Source organism: Pholis gunnellus, assembly GCF_910591455.1.
Source record: "Pholis gunnellus genome assembly, chromosome: 1".
Lineage (NCBI taxonomy): Eukaryota > Metazoa > Chordata > Actinopteri > Perciformes > Pholidae > Pholis > Pholis gunnellus.
The window spans coordinates 21,111,302-21,117,343 of record NC_136528.1 but is presented as its reverse complement, the minus strand read 5'-3'; positions in this window follow the sequence as shown (position 1 = coordinate 21,117,343).

The window sequence follows — 6,042 nt, the reverse complement described above, 5'->3', positions numbered from 1 at the left end:
CCCCGCCTCTAACATCGTGGCTGATTGCCTGATGCAGAGCACCTGGTTCTGGAGCATAAAAGCCCTGCTCCAGTGTTGCTCTGCCCTGGTCGTGCTCTGACATACTTGGAGTGATCTCTGCCAGTGGCTGCCGATTATACTTTGGTTTGGTCTTCTTTGGTTTTGCTGACAACACCCCACACTTCATCCCACACACATCCATGCTCACACTACTGATATACTGACCGACACACTTCACAAAGGTAATTACTTTCTATTTTGTTAACAATAAATACGTTAATTTACCACCACCACCTGTGTCTTGTCCATATTTGTCATGGCCTAAGAGCCGGGTTGTGACACACTGCATGAGTGTGAATGGTCGTGCTACAAACGTATACACAGTGTATGCTGTGTATGGAGAGACGTTTCCGTATTTTTCTTACCTTTGCAACCATTTTAAGATCGCCAACTATGCTCACAATTTGGCTCCAGTTGCTGCAGAATAGTGTATGTTTTAAGAGACTTTTTTTTACTGCTCAATTTAGCTCTCATTACATGGAGCCAAGCAGTGTTTACCTGAAGTTGCTGATGCAAGGCCAGAAACCTCTCACTGAATATGAGCATAACCAAAGAGAAGAGATGGTGGTGGATTTAGGGAGGGAGAAGACATGTGTAGCTACAGGCTGCAGTGGCAGAGGAGGTATTCAGATCCTTTCCTTCAGTGAAATTACTAATACCACATTGTAAAACATTATTTTATAAGTAAAAGTCCTGCATTGAAAATGTAACTGAAGTAAAAGTATGTCAATATAATCAGAAAAATGTGTTTTAGTAGCTTTTAGTAAAAGTATAAAGTGCCATGAAAAAAAAGACTTGAGTAAAGTACAAATACCTCAAATTCTCAGTAAATGTATAAGGGACCTGCTCCGAGTGGTGCGCTCAGCTTTCCTTGAAATTCCAATGTGTATTCTGATTCCAATTATTGCCGTCATGCCATTCACTGCACAGAATGAGCTTGTGACAAATACAGAACACGTTTTGAATCTTCACTTTATGTGCTGCACATTTTTTACGGGTTGTATTGCAGTCGCACACCAAAAGAAATATTGTAATAGGCAGCCATGCTGTGTGCTTCCAAGCTGTAAATTGTTCTTATTGGTATAAACTATACTCTATTCTCTTCTTTCTCTGTGTTTGTCCTTTATCCATTGTTTACCCTTCTAACACTTTGTTCAGGCTACAATCTATCGAAACAATTTGATACAAACAATTCTCATTCATACAGTCCAACAAAGTGAAACACTTTCAGACTTCACTGCAGACCACCATTTGGCTGTAATTTACAGGTGGATTACAGTGTTGCACCAAATTTGAGTGGCTGTCATTTACTTCCTTTGAAGGCTGTTCCCACAATAGTGCATGTTCAGCTGTGGTAAGAAGAGGAGACTTATCTGGGATTCATATGTATTGGACTCATCTAGAAATTCTTGGAAATCACAAAGTGCTCAATCTTGGTTTGTGGTGAAAACAGAGACATCCTGGAGGATGCCAGGAAACACATTTTATAACTTCATGCATGGTGATGTAAGTCTTGCACAGAGCAGCTTCTGTACTCAAACTGTTGGGGACAGTTCGCCTGTAAGCTCAGTGGTTTATTCTAGTTGACAGCTCTGCAATTAATTTCAGCCTCAGCACTCATCTCTGTCACCTGATCCAGTCTGCAGGTTGGGAATCACTACTTGTTAGTGCAGAGCAGTGATGCCAGCTTTTTTTCTGCAAAGCCCTCAAACTGCAAATAACCTTGTATCACTCTTGATTTCAGCTTCACTTATTAAAAAAAAGACCAAGCTGAAACCCCTGCAGCTGGACTGACTGGCACAGTTAGAAGCCAATGAGAGCTTCAATAAGCTGTCCAATTTCTATCTAATACAGAAAAATGCTCTTTTAGTGGTAGCTGTTTTAACACAATAAATACTGTGGGTTTTATAAAATAAATGAAATTGTTTAAAGGTGGGTTTCAATCTTTTGCTGCATTCGGATAATTACAAACCATGTTAACAGAGCTCTTATGGTAGACAGTGAGCGGTTTTTCATCATGTTTCCTGTTTCTATTCTTATATTAGTGCTGTGAGATAGACTTATCAGTGTTTACGCTGTACCGTTATTTCCACCCTATTTAGCATTTATAAGCAGTATATAGTTGATACATGGTTTATTACCCACTATGTAAACAGAAATAGTTTTGTATTAATGTATTTATCAACAGCTATAACTCCTTCTGTGGGCACCTACAACTGGAGGATGGTGTATAACAGATAATAAATTACTATAAAACCCAGTTGTAATATCAAATATATCTTCACAGGAGCAGTCCTAATTGTTGTCAAAAACTAAACACTTAAATGTCCTTATATCAGTGTACAACCACATTATGTTATATGTTTATATGTTTATATTATGCTGAATGTTTATGTATGGTATTTAAATGTAAAATAAAGTGTTACCATTATGGCAATTCATATTAGTGATGATTTTTATCTAAAAACACAATTTCTAAATGGGAGGATGAAGCTCGTGTATCCAATGTAATTCTTTTTTTGTCTTTAAAGACAACAAGGAGATATGTTGCTGACTTAGCTTAGCACAGCAGCTGTATCAAGTTATTATTTTGTAAAACCTGTATCACCACTCTAGTTTTATGGAAATTAGACTTGTCACTGCCGACATGCCTCTCATTAAATGTTGACCTCTTCAAATGAATTCAACAAAAAACACACAAGAGCATGCAGGTTAATTTACACTCAGAGCAGCATGCTACTACTACGACCGCTTTCTGGTTGTGAATTTGATGAGGAGATTGGTCACATTCATGATGGTGGTTTCAATATACCCGTAAAAGGTTTTGGTGCTTGAAAATGAGGATAATGTCACTTTTGGAATTAAGTTTCTCCTTATTGAGTTATTTACTTTCTTCACAGAAACAGTCTGGTTAGTTTTTCTTCAGGTATTTTGAGTCAACAAAAAAAATGAAAATTGATTTTGGGATTTATTTTAATTATATTTTTGTCATCATCAGTTGCTGAATTACTAATCTTGCAAAATCTTCTCTGAATCAATAGAAGAATTGTTAGTTGTATGAATTATTCTACGAGATAAAAATGTAAAACATCTCAACAACATCAACATCTGAATAATTGAAAGAATTTATACAGGAATGCGGAGCATCTCTGACTTTTAATCAGAATAAAGAACTGGAGGTTCAGTGCAAGTCTTTGAAGCGAATATGCATCTCAAACTGTAAATGTTCATAAAAATGTCAGCCACTGATGGTACAAAAGGCTGAAATAATATATAAAAGAAGTGAATGATCCATACAACAGAGTCCTCTCCTCTGTGAACAATGTATTGACTCACCAAGTACTTTGCAACTTTGACACACCGTATAAATACAGAAAGAACACTTTTCATTTTTAGAGGTAAGTAATCCATTGAGAAGTGAAAACCATTTAGTGTCGCTCTATTTAATGAAGGGTCATTAATAGACTAGTAGTTTCAGCATTAATCTTGAACATTATGCTTCTATCCATTAAAGCCATCAGTGTCTTGAAACAAATGAATGTAACAAAATAGTGTAAATGTTCATCTTGGTTACTGATTAGATGTCAAGTGTGAAAATAAATCTGTGCTGTTCCTTCCTAATTAACATGTATATGTTCAATGAGGGGGAAATGCATCTCTTTTTATTACATTCCTCCCCTTGTCTCATTTTAACGCTCACCATCAGTGTGTATCAGATGGTCACAACTATTAGGCTGGGACTCTTCAGTTTTAACATCTTAATCATCTGTCTTCTGATAAAATAAGAATAGATGAGTAAAGAGCTCAATTATGAAAAAGAATGCAGAGGCTGAGAAGACGTCAGACTACTGGAGGTATGAAGAGGGAGCACACAGCAGCAGTAACTCTGTATTCCATCCTCCTCTGTACAGAAACACCTTACAATATATAATCCCATCATACAACACCATAACCACACATTTCTGACAAGGAGTCAACCCAACTAAACATTATCAGTATTACGAAGGAACGGATTTGTTGTGGGGCCATTGTACTGTTGCTGACAAACAAGCGAGGAAAATATTTCACTCTTTTTTTTGCTCAAGTGTTATTCCAGATGGAAGCGCCCCCGTGGCTTATAGTCACACCATTTAAATGATAAAGTAGTTGCTGTTGCATATTTGTTAAAACAGATACCGACAGTGTATATTTGTTTGTTAATTATCTGAATTATTTGTAATTGAGTTGATATTAGATTGCATGTAGATGTACTGTAGCTGTCAGAACGTCCTGACATTTCTAACTCAAAATTACAACTAGAAGGCTGAAATATATGTGAATTCAGTATAAGGACCAGCATACATTACATTCCAGTCGTTTAGCAGACGCTTTTATCCAAAGCGACTTACAATTCAGATTCTATCACACCGTAGGCACAGCTACGGGAGCAATTTTGGGGTTAAGTGTCTTGCTCAAAGACACGTGACTAGTGGAGCCGGGGATCGAACCGCCGATCCTCTGATTGAAGGACGGCCCTGCTCTCCACTTAGCCAACGTCACCCACATACAGCAGCATATACCAGTCATTTCTGCCAGATTGTCAATGTTTGCCTCAAAACCTTTGCATTCCGTCCTTTCATACACGTTCTTGTTTCCTGTTGGTGCCTTGTTTATGCTCCTGGACTGTTATCTGCCATACTGATGTGCACAAATACGGATTGCTGCTGTGCATTTAGCGGGTAAGTTACATACTCCAAGTTCTGGTGGCGATTTATTGGTACATGACAAGGCAGTTAACTTCCCAAGCTATGTGTTTCCATGCTTTTCTTATTCAAATCCCATATCATAGTGAATGATGTAATGACTGGCTTGTCCTTAGAGAATAAAGATGGGTGATGATTGTCTCCAAGCTGAAAGTTTAACCTTTCTTAATTTCCACAGGTGGCGCCACTGGGCAACCTTTGAGTCTTGAGTCGATGTGGGAAGTGCCAGGATCTAGTTTTGAGGTCCCATTTACAATGTGGCATCCTGTCGTTCCTCCAGTGAGTGTTTGAGCTCGCCTGTCAAACTGTTTGTTATTTGACCTTTATCTCAGCAAAGTGTCTTCAACCTTGAACCAATCAAGCGTTTGTGTTGTCGTCCCAGTTGAGCCTTCCCTGAATCTTTGAAAATAGTGTGTGCTTGATGTAGCTCAACTCCCTCCATGAGAAAATAATAGGTGCTTCAATGTAGCCGCATGTGTAGAGAAACAAAATGATGACCTTTCGAACCCGATTTTTCTTCCAACTTCCAACATAAAAAATGCAGATGAATCACTATTTCTCTCTCTTTCACCCCAGTCTATCTCTCTGTTCTGTTATTGTCTCTTTTTAGTATTCATAGGCGGATATTTCTCTTTCACAGAAGCAACAGAATCTCCCCCAAGACACTCTTGGTCCAACTTGTCTTTGATTGGCCTGCACACTATTTTATTAAAGCAACCTTTTCTCTTCATTAAATATTCACTGGCTAGAAAAAATAAGTTTCAATTCCCATTGAAAAGATGTCAGATTTTCATTTGGCAAGCCACAGACTTTTAGATTATATACGTTAGATATATCTCGGGAAGAAATTTTGATTCATTTTGTTTTTGAAGGAGTGACACAAATATTTATGAGTGTGGTGTGCCCCACAAGGCATTTGTGAAAAAGCTCTGTTTATTTAAGCTGGAAATGCACTGAGAGGATCAAATGTGTGCACTTTAGAATTCATAAATGTTCAAATGATCAAAAACTCAGTGCTTCAAATGATGAACCCACAAGCTGCATCTGCTCTCAGCTTTGTTCAGTGTAGGAGTGTAAACAGAGGAGAGAGGCAGCCAAGCATGGTCGGTAAATAACTGTATTTAATTGGAACTTATAAATCTGATATTTTCACATGGTAGTTACGATGTGAATTATCTGAATTCAAACATGTATACAAACAATGTACCAGCTGTATTTTTGATGTTAGACAACGTAGGTG